At 47.7% G+C, this 22,374-nt stretch overlaps 1 protein-coding gene across 1 annotated transcript in view; it reads left to right on the top strand.

Moving 5' to 3' along the window:
* The window catches only part of SEMA5A (semaphorin 5A), a 411,791-nt gene continuing 389,417 nt past the window's right edge, over positions 1-22,374 (top strand). The window contains 1 exon segment of the mRNA XM_006915860.3: positions 1-125. The gene's annotated coding sequence lies outside the window, so the exon portion shown is untranslated.

Here is a 22,374-nt window from a genome sequence, read left to right as displayed (position 1 = left end):
CCGAGTGGCAGGGGGCTGTGGCGGCGGCTGCCTCGACTTCCCTCGCGGGCGCTGAAGAGAACCCTCAGACCGCTCCCGGGCCCCAGGCGCTGGATGACTGGCACGAGGAGAGCGCATCGCACCTGGTGAGCGACCCCACCGCCCCGTCCCCGCGTGGCCGTGACCGCAGCCCGCACCGTGCCGCGTTGCTGACGGGGACTGGAGGCGGGGGTAGGCGGCAGTGGTCGGCTGGTGGTCCTGTCGATGTTGGGCAGGGTCGATTTGCAGGCCTGGGCGGGGGACAGCGGGTGGTGACGCGTACAGGACTAGGGCTGCCAGGTGCGGGGGCTCCCACACGGGCTGGAAGTTTATGTCGATGCCTTTGCCGAGGTCTTAGCGTGCAGAGGTAAGGAGCGGAAGCGCCCCGGTGAGCAAGCGGGAGGTGGGCGAGACGGGACCCCTACCCAACACCGCGGGAAGGTGCGCAGTGGAGGTCTGTGCCTGCCCCGGGCGCGCGTCCAAGCTTGCGTGGTCGGGAGCGAAGGGCAGGGGTCCGGGTGGCCCCGGCTTCGCGGCCCCATGGTCGCCGCCTCGCAGCCCCTCAGCTGGGGCGGGTTTCCTGTTCGAGTTACAAGGCTTTTGTGGCGCGCGCGAGAAACCGGGAGGTGGTGGGACTTGGGCTCAACTCCGCCAAGCGCTTTGGTTAATGAGGGAGACTGAGGCTGGGGGCCGCCCTGAACGTCGCTGCCGGGGATGCAGAGGCCTTGGGGACCCGCCTGCCCAGTGAGCTGCAGGCTGGCTAGTCCCTTTCCGCGGGCATCTTTCCGCCGATCAACGGATTTCGCATCCCCTGGCTCAGAGCTCCGGGGCCGGAGGCAGATCTGGGCCCCGGAGGGAACTGTGCACCCAAGATGTGCGGGCGAACCGCCGCGGGGGAGCGACGTGTCGCGGATCTGCGCCCGCGGCGCGGGGTGCGGGGCCTAGCGCAGTCAGAGGCGGATTCCCGCGGCTTTGGCGGGAAGCGCATTCACCTCCTCGCCCTTTGCTCGCTCGGTACCTGGATGCGGCTGCTCAGAGTTGGGATTTAACTTTCCTGCGCCTGCGGCGTCCCAGGGATCCCCGGCAGGGGGCGCTGCGAGCGAGCTCTGGAGGAGGAAGAGAGGATGCTAAGAGCTGCGACTCCGTCCCGGGTGAGTGGGTGATGGTCCCCGTCAGCACACAGCAGGACCAGGCAGCGCTTGCAGTAATTTCATAGGCGTGGAGGATGGGGGCAGCCGATCTGTTGGCCAGAGGGAGCTGTCAGCATCGCTAGAAGGAGGGACAGGAAAGGTGGTTGCCAAACAGAAGTTCTCTAAATAGAAAGGTTCCTTGCAGAGACAGACATATCCCTGCAAAAACCCTTCCTGTCTGTGTCTGTCTTCCTCCCTGTGACGATTGTCTCTCTTCAGAAAGAAATCGAAATTGAGCGAAGGTAGTGCGAATTATGTTTTAATAGTGACCTTATAGTTCCGCTTCTCAGGAGCACATTAGTTAAAACGCCAGGAGTTACAAATGATCGTTGCAGCTTGTTTTTAAGAAAAACAATCACATGTCACCGTTAGCTTCTGCAGAACAGCTCTGTCATCATGACCAAGTTTGGGAACAGCAGATATGTTATTAATTATAGTTAGACTTTCGTAAGGAGACACAGAAAGACAAAAACAGACTTTACTACAGAAGATTTTTAACACCTAATTAGGAGTGCGAAATTAATTACTAATTAATGCTGGTATCATTATTGAAGATAGGGCGAAGTTTATCCACTGTTTTGAGCGACCACTTCACAATTGCATTCGAGCAGATAATACCCTAAGTCGTGTCTCACTTATGTAACTTTTTTTGTCTCTTCCTGTTTACCCCAAAAGAAACATGGATTTTTTTTTTAATCCCCAAAGATTTTTTATCCATGTTTGTTTTAAATGAAAAAGTCCGAAATGTAACTGGGCCACTTGAAATGCAGATTTCTTTTTCCTTGAGTTCCTTTCTTGCAAAAACTTTACCAGGAAATAGCTCCTCCTGGGCTTTGCTCAGGTCACACTGATCATACGGAATTGTGGGTAGTACCCGCTTTCACACGCTTTTAGCCTGTACACACTTTTCTTAACAGGGAGAAGATGAATGACGCTAATCATTTTATGCCTTTTACGAATCGTACTAACTTATTTGATGGTTTTAATGGCAAACAGCTGCGAGATCCTGCCGAGAGCAAAGACTTTGTTCTCCTGGGTGGTAAAGCTTGTCTCTTTACAAAAGAGGTTTTTGAGATGTTCAGAATTTGGTAATAATAAGCCTGTGTTCTTCACTGCCGTTTCTTTTAAGTTTTTTCTTCAGCATGTCTGGATAAATGGCACATAGAAACCTATAGTGCAAGGACTCTGGGACCCTAATGAATATATGCACATTTATGTAAAGTTTTAGCTTAAGTCATAGAGGGTCCATGCTTTCCGAAGCCCACCCATGGCTTTACAGTGAGAAATCTTCAGAGTCACTTTAGACTCTTGATCAGGGACAAATGTTAAAACCAACTTTTCTCTGTGCTGCATGTCAGCAACTTGAGACTATTTCAGAAGCTTCTGATGTTAGAAACAGCTGTTTACCTGAACACTCCATGGTTTTTATTAACTTAGTGATTATTTTTAATGATTCCAAATATCCTTTTTTTTTTTTGATTATAAAGTCATTGAAATTGAGGATTTGCTTCTTGTATACATAAATGTCCAGCCAAAGGTATATAAGCATTCTGTCACATGAACAGGTAATCATTAACTCTAGACTTAACTAAGATTAGAAACCACACCCTAAGGTGAGGCTGGGGTTACACATCATATAGTTTGCAGGATAGAACAAATCGATTAGTTCGTAATGTGTCCCAGTCAAGGAATTCATTTTTGTAGTAGTTTCTGTACAGCGTTTGAGAAAAGTTGTCCCACATTCTGCAGCAACCCCTCCATAATTCTTAATTCTAAAATTATACCAAATTTGTATTTAAACACCCTTCTGAGATTGTCGATATAGTTACTCAAAGTGCTTAGGGTATAATTATAACACCGAGGTGACACATTTTTAGTGTTAAAATAACTTTTAAATGTAAATATGGTTTCTAACAAGTGGAGCTGCCCCGGAGTGCAGAGTGTGTGATGTGGGTCCTTGGCCATTTCTGCCCGATGTATTTGCAAATTCGGACAGAGAAAGTGAACCATTTTCTTGAGTCCTAAGATGAGGATTCATAAGTGCTTTAGGGTGTTCAGACTTTAGGATGTTTCTATGTTCTGCTGTTGACAAGACATTTTCACATATGTTCCCAGCAAACTTCCAAAATTGAGATGCAGAATTTTTGTTGAAAATTATAGGTTTTTATCACTCTGCCTTCTGCCTTGTGGAAATGGTCTGCCATAGATAGGGGACAATCTGCTGTCTCTAATTGGTAGCATTATAAAGATAAATTTGGCAGGTGAGGAGCAGCTTACCGGGAAGCAGTTTGAAGAAGCAGCTTTCGGTATGCTTGATAAATATATCACTTATTTCTCTGATGTATTTGTTAGGTCCTGGTTGTCTGATATATAAAATCAATTTCTAACGGCAAGAGAGGGAGGAAAAAAAATTAAAGAAGCTATAACATACATAGATAACCATTTCACTTTCAAAGCGCCTACCCAAAACTTGTTTTGATTCAGAATTTAAGCCAAACAGAACAAAGCAAATTAAAACTTGATCCCAGAGAAGATAGTATATAATAAGTGATTTACTATAATGTCCTGGTGTGGTCACAGTTACTCTTCGCCATATAAAGGTTCTAGAGCTAAGGAAACCTGGCTCTGAATTTATTTCACCGAGTATTTTGAAGATAGGCAACTTCAAAGACAAGTTATATTTCTCCCGGGGCATGACATTTAAAATAGGATTAACCCAACAGTGGGTTCAAGAAAACAGGAAATTTTCTCCAAAGAATTGCCGTTGTCTTTTTAAAAAAATCTTTTTTTTTTTTTTGTTGAAGATTGATGGTGGTTTAACAGGAGGAAACGTGAGCACATTTATTTTCCTTTACTAAGTTTTAAAACATATTGGCACGGTCCTGTCGCATTTGAAAAAAATAAAATCATTCTATTCTTTATTCTCTTTTCCCATACGTACTAGAATTGGTTTCTGGATTAAACTGAAAAACATTAAATTTTAAAAGAGAATAAATTTATAGGGGGTGAATTTCTTTTATTACCGGAAGGCCATGAACCCACTCATCTTTTATCGTCCCATCTTTCACTCATTGTCACCATGTCTCTGTGGAATGGGCTAACTAGAGTTCAAAGGGAATGACGAGGAAGTATACGCTGGAACAATTTTATTTTATGTCACATTTTTGTGTACATTTGAGAGTAAATCACATTACTGCGATAGGTAATTCAATTACAGATATGTATGATAAGTGACCAGGAGAGTGATGCTATCAGAAACCAACTCTGCTGGAGAAATAATACTGTATTTGCTGAGATGTGAAATTAAATAAGTTCTAGGCAAGTGACAATCAGGATTGAGCAAGGACAAGTTGTTCGCAGGAAATAGAGCCTCTTTTCAATCAGTTCAAATTCACCCGACGTTTGGCTATGATATATGATATGCCTATGCAAGAAAAGCGGAGCCGAAAAAAGGTCATAAGAAAAATTCTGCTAACCTGTTTCCTGTGAGTTTTCTCTAAAATCATAAAATGGCTAGCGCTCGGCTAAAACTTCCCAGAAGAGATACGTTTCTCACTGCCTGAGTCCAGATAAATTTCCACCCGAAGAACTGCCCTTTCTGGAAGAAAGCTGGAGATGGGACACACTTCAGAGGAGGCTTGCTCAGCTGTTCTCCGTCAGCCACCCAGTGTGGACGGTGGCTGCCCGCTGCCAGGGCATGCTGTCGAGAGAGAACGCATTGGAGGCCAGCGACATTTGTGGCCAAATGGAGAGTCACAACTGGCTTCTGTGATTCCTTTTACAGGACCGAGATTTAGATCTGCCATAGGACTTTACCGATTGTAAAGCTTGAAGATATCATTTGTGACTGATGGCATAAAGCAAAAAGAATTGCTCTGGATATTAAACTTCCTTTGTCCAGCAGACATTGTAATTAAGCCATTGTTCATGTCAGTTGACATACAAATGTGACACATAAGGATTTCTCCTAAGACATCTGTCATGTAAATCTCCGTGTATTCTAGCTGTAGACTTGACTTTAAGAAAGTTCTACAAAGCTGAGCATGATAAATACCCGAAGCCCATGGTTTATCTGAGCTATTTGCCTCATTGGGCAGGGAGTCTGGAGAGGCCTCCACCTTGAATGAAGCACTCGCTGGCCACAGAGCGGTCCCCAGGGGACCGGCCTGCCTACTGTGCTAGAGGGATGTCAGCAGTGGTGGACGGATTCCTGGCCGGAGTCGGGCAGCTGGAGAAGGGTGGTGTGGGCAGCAGCAGTTGACAGTGGCGTAATCGTCCCTGTGTGACTCATGGGTGTCAGACAGAGGTCCTGTGAGGGCCCTTCCCAGAGTATGTGGGTAGAGTACGTGAGTGGACTCGGAGATGGCCACACGTCAGTGGAGGGTCAGAGTCCACATCCGCATGGGGCCTGCGGGTCCTTGCGGACACGGGTCCTGGGGAAGACAAAGCAGGCTGCTGGCGACAGACAGGAAGCGTGGCAGGACTTCTCTGCAGGAGCGGTCAGGACGTCCGGTGACTGTGGTAGGGCCTCAGGGACGATGACACAAAACACATTACGAGAACTAAGTCGTGATGCGGAGAACGGGCTGAGGGACAAGGACAGCGGTCCCTGCATTTGGATGCAGTGATAGAACCGAGAGAGCAGGACCAGCTGCCCGTGAGCGCGGGACCAACGCTGATGTGCAGGACGGTCCTTGAGGCCGGGACCTGCTGTGCGGACTGACTCGGTTCAGTGGGGGGACTGTGCTCCCGAGGCAGGGGCGAGAGACTGTCGCGTCGGCTGGCGGCTCCCTGACCTGACCTGGCCCTGCTGTCCCCCCTCCTGAGTCCGGCTCTCCCGGCCTCCTTCCTGGCCTCCCTCCCGGCCTCACGTGCTCTCTTCCTCCTCCTGGAATGTTCTTCTGCTTTCCTTGACGCTCACCGCTTCCAGGTCTTGCTGCATCGAGGGCTTTCGCTCAAGTGTCCCCTTCGGAGGGGACAAACCGCGCGGTCTAAACAGAGCTCCCTCCCCGTTTCCTCTCCTCCTTCAGTCGCCTCTTTGTCCCTTTGTAGCGTTTTACGCGCTGCTTATTTCTTAACGTCTTTCACCGACAGAGACAGACGACACTGTCACTGCGTCTCGTGCACCTCGGTGGTGCCTGGCACACATGCTGCCCTGGTCCACACGTGACGAGCGACGGCTGAGCGGTCAGCAAGTGCCTTTGTATAGCACGCTCAGAGGATAGTCTGCAGTATAGCATCCTAGATAAAGGACTGTGGCTTAATAAGACATTTGGGGGCGAACATGGAAGCTGAACACTATGAAGTAAAATGTTCCAGAGGCTCCAAACTGGTATATGGGCCTAGTCTCGAAACACGAATGTCTTTTGTAAGCCGAGGACTGGGTGCTCCCCCTGCTCCAACCCAGGCCTCTTTGCACAGTAAGTAAATGCTTGTTGAGTGAATTGATGACCTCACTTGACTTATATAGTGGCTTAAAACGCTTAATGTGTATTACAACATTTTATACATATAAAAAAAATGTATATATTTCAATAAAAGAATTGAAACTCAGGCATATTGTTTACTTCTTTAAAATAGCACCCCATGCTCCCCTGCCCCTGCCCCCCCAAATTATATTCTTGTTTTTACAGTACAGAGATTTTAAAAATTCTAGAGGAAATATGGTAGGCTTTCTTATTTTATTTCTCAGATTAGGCCAATAAGTCTGTCACTTAGCTGGATTTATAGATTTAATAAGCTGAAACAGATGAGTGGATAAACAAAATGTGGTCTAGCCATACAATGGACTACTATCCAGCAATAAAATGAGCCTTGATGTGCGCTGCAGTACGTGTGAACTTCAAAACGTCATGCTTCGTGAAAGAAGCCAGTCACGGAAGGCCACGTATCCCGAGATTCCATTTACGTGAACCGTCTAGGAAAAGTAAACCCATAGAGACAAAAAACAGGGTGTGCTCGCCTGCGCTGGGCTGGGGCTGGGCGCTGTGAACGGGCAGGCGGCTCCGTCTGGGGTAACGGGAGCGTGCCAACACCGAAGTGTGGAGGCGCTCACCCAGCTCCGCATTTCCCAAAAGCCATTGAATCGGGCACTCACAATTAGTAAATTTTATGGGCTGTAACTTATACCTCAATAAGCCATTAAAAAAATTAATCTGGGCCATAACCTCTAAAGTTAGAGAACATTAAATCGCCAGTGTTCTAAACAAAGCCTGTCACCCTTACGGGGAACTGCGGTCTGCGTTCCTATGACTGTGACAAAGCCCGGTGCTGAGGCCACTGGATGCCGAGATGGGCAGCGTTTCTCTGATGCTGAGGCATTTCTTGCAAGGTGTGTCGGAGCTGGATCGCCGCCGTCAGGTAAACGAGCGAACCCAGGTTGTTTGCGGACGAGACCACATAGCCGAGTTTAACCAACCCTTTAAACCCATCACCGGCCCGGCCACTCAGAATCTGGTCTGGCCCGATTCCCAGTCATTTCTTCCAGAGTACTTCTCTTCCGCCCCCGTTACTGTCCAGAGGCGATGCTCAGAGGGACACCTTTGAAAACACAGAATCTCTGGGGCTCATAGCTCTGCAGGGTCTGGAAGCCCCAGGGTATCACCGTGCTGACAGGAGATGCCACTTTCCCATGACGGGGATTTCATGACGGCTGCACCTGTGTCCACTTTCTTAGTAGAGCATTCATTGGCTTCAGCAGGCGAGGCAGGTGGCTTCTCACAGCCAGAGCCAGTGGCAGAATGCAAAGGTCCAGAGGCCGGACCCTGAGTACTTACAGGAGCGCGTGCTCTCTTCTGGGCCTTAGAATTGCTTCTAGCTCTTTCTGCTCTGCGCTGGCATGTTTTGCAGTTAAAGTACCAGCTGAAATTGGGTTGTGGGTAGAGATGCATATGAACTGCTTGTAATTGCCTTGCTGGGGCGGGAGCGAGTGTCTTTAGTTCTGCCCTGGTGTTTATTGAGACTTCCATCTGTTTAGTTAGTGTGTGAGAATCTTCTCTGCCTCCTGCCTCCCTCAGCTCTCTCTCGGGCACCGAGCTGTCCCTACACCAGTTGGTTTCCACATGGTGACTTTCCACGGGAGTGTTGCTTGTGGTGTAGGCAGTCTGAGCCCCAGAGACCCTGGCATGGCGTTCGGGAGCTGATCGGGACCTGGCAGCCCTCACGGCATCTCTGTGTCTCTCCATGAGCAATGAGGCATTTTGAATCCAGCCCTGTGATGTTTCAGACCAGCATTTTTGATGTCTAATTTCTTCAGTCCCGGTAGTTGCATACCAAAAATTGAGACTGACAGAGTTTTCAATTCTAGTGCGACAGTTTTATCGACCCCTTACCAGCGTAATTTCAGACTCGCTTGTTCTGAATTTGCCTCTTCTCCAATTTGCGGTCTGACATAGGCACAGATTAAGAGTGAAATTTACAGAAATGGCCCCGTTTTTCTATTACCAGTCCAAAATTATTACTCACCCTTGGTGAGTGGTCGGGAGATATTTGTGAGATTGCGTTAATATGTCCTTCTGTGTCATTAGATTGCGAAAGAGCGGGTGACATTTTTATTTTTGATGTCACTTTTGATGGTTTTGATTGGTCAGTAAATACTGTTTAAGTTGGTTTATTTTTCATGTATGTGTGGTTTCATTTTGTTTTGCTTTCATTTTCAATGAGTTAATTTTTTCCACATTTCTATTAAACAGATTGACAGGTTACATGATTAGAGGAATTTCTCTGTTGCCAGGACATATTTTTAGTTTAGAAACACAAGGAATAAGAAAACGATGCAATTTTCTCTCGTTTTAAGATGTCCTTCAGAATAATTTTTGGTTGGCATTGGACTGATAGCGGGAGTTGATCATAATTAAAATAACATGTACTGTTATTAGGAATTATCGAAGACACCGTCCTAGGTGGGGAAAATGTATGAGACCATGACTTATGATGATTTTTACTTTTAAACAATTATTTCCTTTTCTGGAAAGCATCCAAACATTAACATCAAATTCTGATTTTGGACACTTTACAATATATAGGTTCCTAACTTCCTTCTGGCAGCTGAAACACCAGAGGGAGCCTAGAGTGTTGACTTCGCAGCCTGCGGGATGGGGGACGGCGGGGACGAGACGTGCCATTGCTTCTTATCTGCTGGCACCTCCTTACCTCTTGTCATTGCTCTGAAATAAAAAATTGGAGGCTCTTTGGCTACACGTCAGCGAAAGCAGACGCCTTTAAAGTCGGAGCTAGGAGGTAAAGGTTGGCATTTTATTCATTGCAGTTTAATATTTCTGGACTGTAAATATAGAAGAAGGATCATGCTGTAGAAAGCAGAGGTCCAGCGCCCAGATGTTGAACCTTTGCCCAAGGAGAGGTGACCAGATGTCCAATGTGGAAAGAATACTGGAGTGCGATTTCCTGTCCTTTCTAATAAGGCTGCTCCTCAAATGTCCTATTTTTCGCTCCTTATCATTATCCTCCTCTGGTCAATTTCTCTGCTCATCCAGCTCTTTTACTTATTATGTGCCTCTGTCACCAGGAAGTTTTGAGTCAAGCCGAGGTCCAAACGTCCTGTCATTGACCCTTCGTTTCTAGTAAGACCTGGCTCGGTCCCTTTTCCTGTCCCTTCCCTTCTCTGTTTCAGTGCCCTCCTCAGGTAAGAGGGGTGTCGCGTGGCTTTGCATCTGAGTCTGATACCGTCTGGCATCTCCAGCACCTGGCTCAGTGCTGTGGGCGTTCAGGGCTGCTGCTGCTGTAACAGCGGCCCCAGAGACATGGGCTTTTGCCCAGAGACTCGTTGCCGAGCTGCTCCGTGTTGACTCCTGGGGACCAGACCTCATCTAGGTCAGTTATGAGTGTGACGGAGATGTGACGGCTGTTTAGGTAGATCCCAGCATTCACTTCGATGGTGCTCTCGCGCTGGGAGGAGCATGCGTCCGCTTCGCAGGTAGCCACAAGCAGAGGACCACCTGAGGTGACACAGTTTGTTTCTACGCCCTTCATTTCTGTCTTGCCTCGTGATGGGAAAGCTCTGAAGCCTTGGAGCTGTGCCTGTCAGGGCCCTCCATCCTCTCTACCTCTCCACCTGTGACTTGCTCTCACTTCCTTGGCCCCTGGGGACCCCACAAAGGTGGTACTGGGCAGGTGGGACACCTGAGCCCAGGTGCCTGTGTTGGAAGTGTTTCCCATTCTGTTATCCACTCCCGTTGTTATTGTTGTTCTTGTGCAGCGATCGGGGGTGAAGGCTGGGGTGCAGCGGTTGTGGGTAAAGGCGGGAGCGCAGCGGTTGGGGGTGAAGGCTGGGGTGCAGCGGTTGGGGATGAAGGCTGGGGTGCAGCGGTTGGGGGTAAAGGCGGGGGTGCAGCGGTCGGGGGTGAAGGCTGGGGTGCAGTACTGTATGTCCACGGAGGGCATGTTGCATCACAGCTCTACAAGCAGACTCCAAAATTACGCCCAGGGCCAAACTGACTCTCTCCGGCAGTGATGGAATTTCTTGGGTCGGTCACCAGCTCGTGAAAAAAAGTCATTGGGGAAACGGCAAGCTGGCAAGTAAGAATCGCAAAGAGCCATTCGCTTAAAAGCTCATGCCTGCAAATATCATTTACCTTTGAACGTTTCCTCCAGGCTCCGCTGCTGGGTGCCCAGCTCACGGAGCCTTATCTCGGTGCAGAGGAAAGCCCCTGCAGGCTGCCAGTGGGGATCTGAGGGGGCACGCCCCACAGATGATAACAGAAGGGCTGTCCCGGTGTCCCGCGCCTCACTCATCTCTGATCCAAGAGTCTGTGTCGTAAGGGTGACACCGCTAGAGCTTCACGGAGTAAATGAAATGCTGGGTCTTTAGGCGCTAAAGCTGTAAACCGCAGTCAGGGCGACAGTGGGGCCAGTCGGTCTCCATAGTGGTCAGACACCTGCAACTAAAGCACTTAGAAGGCATACGGAAAAGCATCTGTCGATGCATTAAGCGTTTCCCGAGGTAGGGTCAAGGAGAGCGATGCTTCCAAGTTGGACCACGGCTGCGGCTTCAGGGAAGACAACTTGACCGGCGTGGGGAAGAGAGTTTGGAGGACAAATGCCTTCGGATGCTTTGGGTTGGGAAGAAGGGTGTCTCCCAGTGTGTATTCAGTATTCAGAAGGGACTTTTCTTCTCACGCAACGGGAACGATGACATCCACAATTTAGAAGTGCGTGCGATTTCTTTGTTTTGGTTGGCGGAGGGGAGTTGGACGGGTTCTGGAGCGAGTTGCGAATACTGATAAACAGTTGTCATTTGGTCTTTGTGGCCTTGAATTCCTTCATCATCTTTCAGAATAGCTCAGTTTTTCTTCTAGTGGGCAATTGCTTTGTTCTTTTCTCTCAGGGCGGAAGAAAAGTCATCACAACCTGTCAGCCCGTGAGTCCAGGTGACAGGAGGAACTCGATAGGTGCAGCTCTTGCTTCCTAATTCCACAGAGTGTCACCCACATGCCACCCAGGTCCTTTTCCTCATCCAGAGCTCCCAGCCTCATTGGTGGGTTGTTTTGGGGTCGACGTGAAGGAGGGGGGCAGAAAGGAAAGGATCCCCCTGAATAATGGGGATGCCGCTGAGCTCCCAAGAATGCTGGTTCCATTTAGCCTTTATTCCCGCTGTGATGAAGTCCTCTCTGGCTGTTCTGTCCTCCTTCCGCGTCTGAGACAGCAATCGTTATTTGCAAAAGCAGTCGCGGTTCTGATCCTTCCCACAAGAGAGCTCGTGACCTGCAGAAGATCGTTATCATGAAGCACTATGACACACTTCGGTGTGAGCACACAGCCCCGATGGACTGGCACCCTGGCCGGCTGGCCCCTCGGAGTGGACACCATTATGACCTGTCACATGCGGCTACAAGTTCACCCCCCGACGACCTGTAATCAAGAGTCTCTTTAATTCGTGGTGGTGGCGAGTGAACTTTAATGCAGTTTTAGATTTGCCACTCAGTGCCTTTCAATGGGCTTCTAATTTTTTTGTTTTTAAATTAAAAGTTATATTCCCCGAAGAACTGGCTTTGGGGCCCAGATTTCTTGTCTTGAGTTTGTTGGAGACGGTGCTGAGTGGGGAGAGTAAGGATTGTGATCAGAAGTTTGGCAAAATCACCCTTTGAGGCCAGAATCAAGGGCACAATTAGGGAGCGAATGGCTCAGGCTGGGGACTGATGTGGGAGGCCTGCAGGGCCTGGTGGCTTTTGTGGATTCCTCTTTAATTGCACTTTTGAGTGAACACGGGGTTGGCAGCCGGGCTTATTGAAGCCTGCAGGGGTAAACTTATGAAAATAAATCAAATGCACGTTGGAGAAGGCTGCTCACTTGAAAATATATGGGTTGCTCGTGTTGGTCTTTGTTCTTCTTCAGGAAAAGCCTCCTGTGTTTTTTAAACCTGGCTATTGGGATAAATTTTGACTTCTGCCTGTTAGCCATTTTGCCTGATAATGGCAGCGTGACCCAGGTATGTCACAGCTTATGACAGATATTTAAAAAGGCCCTGTGAAGGGCATCACCAGTGCCAGCCACGTCCATCTCTGTGCCTTTCCTGTATGCAGGAAAAAAAAGATTTTGTAGATGTGTTTCTACAGAAGAGTTTGGCGTGACACTTCTAAGAATTGGTAGAACGCTAAAGGAATTCATATGAAGACGCAATTAGAGGTACATGTGAAACTCGTAAAATGTACAGGTTGAAAATGTTTGGCTTTTCTGAGCAATTGGGGTTGTCAGCTGTTTTCCCATATTAGCTTCCAGATAATTAATTAGATTTATTTAATTAAACGCTTTACATTCAAGCGGAGTGGAGACCCAGGCAGTCTCCTGCAATAATATTAATTGTTTTCTATTGATCTACAATATACCAAATGACTTGTTTATACTTAGAAAAAAGACATTCGATTCTAAATTAGCAGCCTTTTGAGAAATTATTTACTGTTAGTTCTAAAGTGAAAGTCTATTTAAAAAAACCTTACGGACAATCTCAAAAATCTCACGTCATGAAATTCTATTCCCTTATTATATTCCGTAGGAGCAAGCTGGTTTGAAACCAGAAGCACGTTTCTGTCCCTGCCACATTAAATTGAAATGTTCGGAGGGGTCGCTGGGCTATTTTTAACGAGTTCAAGTGTATCCTGTGGTGGCTGGTTTCCAATGATCCAAAATTAGTCCTGGGATCTTGGACAGCACACTGTCAGGGCCCAGATAATCGGCAGGCTCGACATCTTTGAATTGTCTCCCTAAATCTAACACCAGGATTAATGGCTTTGGCCAAACAATCCATCATTCTTTGGAGAAAACAGAAAGATAAGTTCTCATTGTGAATAAAGAGGTCAGAAGCTATGGAATTAGGTGCTTGATGAAGTGGGTGCTGAAAATAATTGGGAGCTGTTCTAGGCAGTTGGAGGATGACGGTCTCTTGGCGATGTGGACGTTGAAATACCTCCACATACGGGCATTTTTATGTGATTGGTAGGGGCGTAGAGGAAAATCGCTAAGATTTTTCCTCTCTTCTGTTTTGTGTCCATGAAAAGAAGGTCAAAGGAGAGGCCGACTGGCCTGGAGGGCAGGGAAGGCTTGGTCATCACAGCAGCCTTGTGTCTCCAGGAGAAAAGAAGAAGAGAGATACAGTTCCTCCCCTGAAAAGGTCTCTTCTTACCTGTCCCTCGTCATCCTAGAGATAAATGACCAACTCTCTTTGAAAGAATTATATTTCCCCAAGTCTTGAGAAATACTTCTTCATTATTAAATATATACACAGCATGCCCTTGGCCTTCGTGGTGTTCATTGATTACCGGTTTTCCCTAAGGTTTTTCGTGAAGTAATCCATAGTTTACAAGAGGATGGGCTAATTTTTAAGTTTTGTCTCGATGAATCCTGTCTTTTGTCTTAATTCAATTGACCTAGCAGACAAAGGGAAATGATTCAAAGGAAGGGAGATGCACTCAGGTGAGTTAATGTCTTATCTGCTGAACGCCGACCGCCTCCTAACTGATATAGTCATTCCGCAGAAGTCCAGAATTTTAAAGACGCTACTGAGGCTGAGCACCGCACTGTCTCCAGGCGCGGCCTTTCCTAGACCCTCACAGAGGGATGGTGATTTGTTACGTCCTTGAAGAGGGGCTCACGTGGGGGCTCCCTTATAATGAGGGCCATTTGTTTTTGCCATAGTCCAGGTCCAGGGGAGCCCTGGGGTGGAGAATAGCATTCGGCCGACCAAGACGTGTTTACCAGAAGGTTCCTCTGCCAGACCCCAGGCTCCGCGCTGGGAATACGGTGTGTGGAGGAGAGAAATGGCTTCTGCTTTCTTGCTGCCCGTTGCCCAGCTGGATGTCCCGTGTCCTGCGTGGAAGCCATTTCTCTCCAGGATTTCTCCAGCGTTCCTTCCACCTGAGTTGATGCTTTGGGTGCAGCCAAACACTGAGGATTCCTGGGAACGTGGAGCCAGGATGCTGTGACAGCAGGTGGGGGGAAGAGTGAGTATGGCAGAAACGAGGGAGTTCTTGAGTTTCCAGGCTCCGGCAGAGCCGCCTTACCTGCCGGGAAGGTTCGTGCCCCACCGGACGGCCAGGGCTCTGGGGACCTTCTGCTCACTGTGCACAGCCGCACCTGGCGTAGCCAGGATGTGGTCTCTTCACAGGTGGTTGTCTACGAGCAGGTAGGGCCCGAGAACCAGAAATGGCTTCGAGATTACGAAGGAAAAGATAGAACTGTTCGAGGCTGTTTTCAGGATCTTGGAGAAGTTTGCAGTCCCTCGTCTGCCCGTGGGGTCGCTCAGAGCCCTCCCTCGTCAGGGAGCTGGAAGCCGAGACCTCTGCGCGACGAGCTCACCGTCTCACGTGGCCCCACGTGTGTTTTTAGGCACGAAAATTGCATGATCCACCTTCGCGGCAGGACGGTCTGCCTTTCCAGTGTCTAGCGCACTGTGCAGTCAGGATGACGAGGATCCGCCCGTTCCTGACGCTGACAGCCTGAGGATGTGGAAGAGTCTGGTCACCAAGCGCCATGTGCCCTCCGGCCGGCACCCCAGTGGCCAGCCAGCGCCCTCCAGCTCCTCACCCGTCTCCTAGCACGGAGTCTGGCTTCTCGTAGACGCTCATTTTTACAGTGATTCCAGCGTGTTGGCCAAGATTCCCAGGTGGAGTGTGTGTGCTTCTGCGGAACGAACGTCTTTCTCCTTTATAAGCTCCTGTGTGTATCCTAAACGCTGCTTTCATCTGAGTCACGTGATCACCGTGGGGTACCAGAATGCCAAAGACGATTTAAACGTCTCAAGTCGTCCGCAAGTGCAATCGACTTGTCGTTTCTCATTATGTCGTCAGTTTTTGTAAAGATTAATTTTATTGGGGCGACATTGGTGAACATGATTATATAGGTTTCAAGTGTGCAGTTGTGTAACGCATCACCTGAACGTTCACGTGCTCACCCCCGAAGTCTAGTCTCCTTCTGTCACCATGGATTTGTCCCCTTTACCCTCTTCATTCTCCACCACCCCCACCTTCTCCTGCGCCCCGCTTCCCCTCCCGGAACCGCCATACTGTTGTCTGTGGACTATGAGTTTGTTTGTCTTGTTTGTTCATGTGTTGCTTTCTGTTTTTTGAGTGGAACCGTATAGTTCTTGTCCCTTTCCATCTGACTTCTTCCACTTGGCGTGATCCTCTCCAGATCCATCCATGGCGTCGCTCATTCCACAGTCGTTTGTGAACCAGAAGAATGAATGACTTTCATTCTCTTTCTCCCTTTTGTCCTTCCGTGCGAACCTGAAAGAGAAGCCCCTTGTTTGGGGGAGGAATTTTGAGAAGTATTTTTGAAAGAAGAGACTATGATAAGGAAGGATGTGATAAGGCTGGTTATCATTTATTTATTTATTTATTTGCCAGCGTGTCGTTTATAAATCACGTGTGTTGTTTCCTTCTGGATATCCGGTTTGGTGAATGTGTTTATGTTGTAATTCCCTGTCACGCAGGAAGTGTGGCTGTCAGTCTAACGGGTTATCAGAACCGCCCTGTCATCACCTGCAGATGGCTGTGAGAACACACTTTTTTTTTTTTTTTTAACACAGGGTCTCTCTCTTCACGGCATAACCCCACGTAGCACAGAGCTGCTGACTTTGCTAGTGATACACATCTCCGAGACAGTCCCTTCTAAGAAAGATAGAGAAGACGGAGGTCAGGCCTGGCCAGGGTGGGAGTGTGGGGGGGTACGAGGAAGTGTCGCGTGCTAACAGGTGCCTTTGAGCTCCTCTTCCCGGCATCTCGGCTACCCCCTTGACTTTGCCTCTCCTTCAGAGCTCTCGCTGGCCGCTGAGCCTTTTGGATACTATTTTGAGTCTGTTTGAACATGACACCTTTAGAGTTTCGTGGTGTTCAAGTTAACTATTCCAAAGGCTCCAGTTTTAGCGATCGGAGGAGCATCTCAGTAGTGAGAACCTGCGTATTGAAGCAGCAGGAAGAGAACTTAGCAAATCTATCACCTCGCTGAGAAGAACTTGGACTTCACACATTTCCCCCTTTAAACAGAGCGAATGAATAGTGGAACGCTAACTTCGTAGTCACTTTCAGATATACCCATGGATTTTATAAGGATTGAATTAGTAAGAGGAGGCCAGTCTTTGAAAGCCAGTTTCTAGTTTATAATGTGAAAAAAAAATATATAGTTCTGGCTTCAGTTCAGTGAATGTCTTAATTACATTGGCAGAGGCCTTTAGGTCAATGTCTGAAATATTCCTGGCATAAAGAGCTTACATGCTTTATTTTGTTTTAATTGAAGTTTATTAGTAGTAATTTTGGTTCAGTAGCTTAACATGAAATAAAGCCCACAGTCCTATATCCTGAAGCCATTGGGAGGAGCCGTGCAGCTGGCGATGGGCGAGCTCTCAGATGCCCAGGCAGAAGCAGGCAGCCTCCTGGGGCCGGCCAAGTGGCATCCGGACCTCTTGGAAAGGTGCCAGTGAGCCTGGCAGCTGGAGAGAAGGCTGTGAGGACTTTTGCTTCAGGAACGTGGGGTGGAAATGAATGACATGGTGTGAAGCTGGCACAGAGGTCGGTAGCTCTTCCCGCCCAGGGCCTGCTCGCTACCCTGCGAGGGCTCCTCAGACTGTGATGTAGCCAACAGCTGACTGTGCATTCAGAATGGGAAGGAGGACTTGTGGTGACCAGAACCACGTGGGTGCAGTGCCACGACAGGCTCAAAACTCAGAAAAGCCTGCCCTTCTGCCTGTCTCTATGGATTTTCTGGAAGTACCAATACCTGCAAATATAAGTGCCATATCTTGCAAAGTATCTAATGGCAACAAAAGCAAAAATGAACAAGTGCGACTACGTCAAACTAAAGAGCTTCTTCTACACAACAAAGGAAATCATCAACGAAATGAAAAGGCAGCATGGAGAATGGGAGAAATATATTCGCAAGTTATATCTATATCTCATAAGAGGTTAACATCCAAAATATATAAAGAACTCAAACAACTGAATAGCAAAAAAAAAAAAAGCAACCTACCCCCATCATAACTAATCCAATTAAAAATGGGCAAAGGACCTGAATAAACATTTTTCTAAAGAAGACCTACAGATGGCCAACAGGTGCATGAAAAGGTGCTCGACACACTAATCATCAGGGAAATGCAAATCGAAACCCTAGTGAGATGTCACTTCACACCTGTTGCAATGACTACCATCGAAAGGACAAGAAATAACAATTGTTGGTGTGGAGGTAGAGAAAAGGGACCCCACCTCGTGTCCATCCATGGATGACTGGACAGAGAAGTTGTATGCACACACACACACACACACAATGGAGTATTTTTCAGCAATAAAGAAGGAAATCCTGAGCCGTGGACAGCGGGTGGGAAGGAAAGGCAGGGTTTTCTAGAGATAAAAACAGGGCTGAGCACTGTTGCTCGATGCTGCACAAAAGCAAATATCTCTTGACATTAGGAAAAAGAAAAGGGGAGGTTGGTGATTCCGATGTTTGTGCCGGGTGTGTACTGCTTGCCCTGGCGTGTCGTCTCCAGTGCCGCCGCCGGGCTCAGGGAGGCTCCGTTATGGGACCGCATCAAAGCCTCGCTGGGCCCCTGCCTCTGGCCGGCTTCCTCCTATTGGGGCCCCGCAGACGAGGGAGGAAGGAGGGCTGTGTGCTGAGGGGTCTCTCAGGGCTGGCTGCATTCTTCCACCCCAGGCCTCAGCACCCATCAGCGGCCCCCACACAGCCCCCTCTTGGGCTCTCTGACCTGGAAATTGCTCCCTCTTCCCAGCCCAGCAGGCCTGGAGGTGGGACCTGAGCCACTGCCACCAGCCCTGGCCCCTCTCCTGTGTTTCCTCCCTTGTATTAATATTCCCTGTGCTATACTGTTCTCCGGGTACCCACCATACCTGGTGGGGTGTGCCCTCTGTTTCTGCTGGATGTGGGGTACCCCACTTCCAGGCTATTAGGGCTCACGTCCCTTTTCAGTTGGTGCTGTGACAGCTGCTTCTGCCGCCAAAGCGAAAGCAGTGAAACTTAAAAACCACAGCGTCTTTACTGGCACCAGGGAAGAGCTTCCTAGGGAGAGGCATTAACTTGTCCGAGCCACTGACGACCCTGGGGCAGCTGTCCCATTATTTGAGTTGTCACCTAAAGCTCAATAAGGATGAAGCAGGTCACGTGACCAGAATATGATCACATGCTGAAACCAAGACCGGAATCCTGGCTCTCTGCTCGCTCACGCCTCACCAGCCACCAGGGAGGATGGGACCAGGGAAGGAAACTTGTAGCTAGAAGCAGAGCTACCCCAGAGCTTTTGGGACCCTCAGCTGATGATGGTTTTAGCTTCCCTTGATGTGTCCTTTTGGGAAGAAATCACCTCTGGAGCCTTACTAAGGCTTGACAGTAATTCCGTTAGAAAAACAGGAGCAACTGTGTCCAAGGCCAGTCTCTCTAAGCTAGGTAATTCTCATTTTGTAAGCTGACATCTTCATTGGGCAGCGGACAGCTGGTTTGTGTAATTAATGGCACTGGAATATGCTATGAGTTAGTTTTGATAAAATCGCTAAACCGTATTACCCTGGGACAGCCCTCATAATGTGGTCTAAGATGCCTTTGATTTTAGACGTAGAAGCATGCAAATTTCTGTTTACCTGCCGTCTTGTACGCATACATCCCACTTGGCTTTCTAGCCTAACCGTAAACTTGCGTGTTTATTGTCATCAGTTTTCAGTGTGCTTTTGGGTCATGCGCATGATGGAAAAGAGGAGGTCCTTCTGCCTCGGGTCTACCACCCTCTGTCTTTCAGTATTTCACATCCGGGGGAAGGTGGTTGGCTGCAGGAACTTCACAACTCAACGCACTATGCCAGCCTTATAGCAGGTCACGTTTGGGCTGAAGTGTGTGGCTTATTAATGAGAAGGAAATGCTCGTGTTCATACTTTTCTACGTGATAATAACCCCAGATGGGTTTTCAATTGTCTGAAACGTCCCCTAATTCTTTAAAATATAATTACTGCAACCATTTCAGTAATTATTCTTCAGGATATGGCCCTACAAAGGGCTATATAGATATTCCAAATAATATAATTTTTGCTCTAGATTCAATTATTTTACATCCGTTGAATTCAATCTTCCTAATAATAAAACACTCCTGTTATATATGGCTGTCCTGGCCCGCTCTTGATTCACGCTTAAACTAAAAAGACTGGAAGGATTGATGTTCAAGGGATTTTGAACTCTCCGGACACCTAACCAGGCTTTTCTCATTCTAGTTCTACTTCCCCCTGGGGATCTCAGCAGAGACAATGCCCAGAAGCAAGTGCGGGGCATTTTTGGATGTTCCAGTGATTGATGGCATTTGGGGACCAAGGGTCAGCACAGCCATTACCATCTGTTGCCCCCTCTTGAGGAGTCCTTGTCCCTTCTGGCTCAGAATCTAGCTCTTCCTCAAGTCTCAGCTGAAATCTGGGCTGTCAGGGAACATACTGCACTAATCTTGCCTGCTCTTGAAATTCTGTTGCTTTTGCCGTCACTGCCAATCATTGGATGTAAATATTAAGTTAAACAAAGGGTTAACAAAGTTTTCTTGTGAAGAGCCAAACAGTAACTAATTTAGGCTTTGATGGACACATGGTCTCTGTCATGACTACTGGATAATGCTGTTATTAAAGTAGCCATCGGCAGTATGCAAAGGAGTGGGCGTGGCTGTGTTCCAATAAAACTTTGTTTTCACAAGCAAGCAGAGGGCCAGATTTGGCCCACAGACTGTGGTTTTTGACCTCTGGCTCAAATCATATGAAAGAAGTTAATTTTGTAGTTCGAAAGTGAATAACTATTGGCAATTTTATATGATTTAAGCTTATATATTGTATACTTTGTTGTAAATCTTGTTACCATCTGGATGTGTCTCATTTCTATCTCAAATGCATCTGAATCTCTCTCATTCTCCCCATTGTCCCTCTGTTTTGTTTTTGTTTTTTGCTTGGTTTTAGCTTCCCTTGATGTGTCAGTCAAAGCCTTGAATATTTTGGGCATCCAGCAAATATGTGTTTAGTATATGACTGATGTGCAGAGCTTTAAACTCAAAATCCTTTTACTAGAAGAAAACTTAGAGTTTATTAAATATTCTCTCTGTTATCCTAAAAGGTAGGTATGTATACACACAGGGGACTGGAGAGCCTGCCTTGTTCACTGGAGGCTCAGCCCCTAAACAGTGCCTGGCACATAATGGGTGCTCAAAAAATGTTGCAGGAACAATGAATGAATGAATGATTTGCAGGAGAAAGGTCGCAGCATTTAGACTGTAGTTCTCTACCGTGGAGGTTACGATTTGGGGGTGAATAAGGACTGATGCTAGGCCACGCCGACGGGCCTTCCTCAGCTTCCATACCGCTTGGCCTTTTCCTGCCATCTTTTCTCACAGTCTTATATCCTGAGAACATGGGCTTCGGCGGCACTTCTTTCTTCTCCAGCACTTGTCTTCTCACGGGTCTGAACTTCTGCTCACTGTATGTGATGTGCCCGTATTTGCAGAAGCACGTCGTCTAGGATAGGCGTCCCTAACCCCCAGGCCACAGATCGGTACCGGTCCATGGCCTGTTAGGAACTGGCCGCACATCAGGAGGTAAGCGGTGGGCGAGCCAAGCTCCATCTGCATGTGCAGCCGCTCCCCAGCACCAGCATCACCGCCTCAGCTCTGCTTCAAATCATCAGGCGTTAGATTCTCATAGGAACACTGGTCCCTGGTGCCAAAAAGGTTGGGGACTGCTGGTCTAGGAGGATTGACATGGGTTTCAATCAGGGAAGTGCATCTGGTCAGCTGGAGACATACTACTATAGCAGAAGGAAGGAGTAAGGCCACAGATGATGCATTAGGCTGCAACGACGCGTTAGAACACACCGAAACGCAGTCAGATGTACAGGCCCGAAAACCGGCGGATGCTGGGCCTGGCGTGGTCTCCGCTGTCTGAGCGAGCCCCTGCTGGTCTCAGCCCTTAATCGTTTGGATTTTATGGTGGTTTGTGGTTCTGGTTTGCTAGTTCTTGGCTTCAGTACATACGTGCTGATTGGAAACATATCTAAGGAATTTTTCCTTCTACTAAGACAGAGTGCTCAGTGGCAAATCCCTAAAAGGCTTCTTTCAGCGTTAATTACGTGGTTAGAGAAGAATAAATGAGCAAATTAGAGCATTAGCACCAAATTAAAACGACATTGGAAGGGTTACAGCAGCTAGTTCAGGTCGTTTTTGCATTTCGGTGATGAAAAAGCCTTTTCTCACTTTGTAAACCCAGAGGTGAACAGTGGAAGGTTCAGCCTTGTCCTCTTTCAATGTCACATGAAAAACAGTGTTTAGCTTAAAAGTTTTTTTTTTTTTTTTGTCAATCTATCAACCGTGTGCTATGTACAAAATAGAATGCATTTCACATTTAATTGTGAAAATGTTTTAGGATTCTTTTTAGATTTCAGTTGAAAGTGGGACACTCACTTAAAAAAGGTCACAGTGGGGGCAGGGTGGGGAGCTCCCCGAACAGTGCCAGCTTTTATTTGCACGCTCTGTCAGTGTGTCATGCTATGGTGATGATCAGCAGCGACATGTTTTATAGAGAAAGAAGGAAAATGAAGCGCAAACCCATGACATAAGGCAAAAACTGACAATACGCTGGGAGGAAGGGAGCTCAAAGTTGTATTTATGACTTTAGAATATGCCGGAGTTAGTAATCGAATGCCG

The sequence above is a fragment of the Pteropus alecto genome, unplaced genomic scaffold (assembly GCF_000325575.1).
Source record: "Pteropus alecto unplaced genomic scaffold, ASM32557v1 scaffold66, whole genome shotgun sequence".
Lineage (NCBI taxonomy): Eukaryota > Metazoa > Chordata > Mammalia > Chiroptera > Pteropodidae > Pteropus > Pteropus alecto.
Note: the sequence above shows the minus strand (reverse complement) of the source record. Positions and strands in the feature narration are given on the sequence as shown.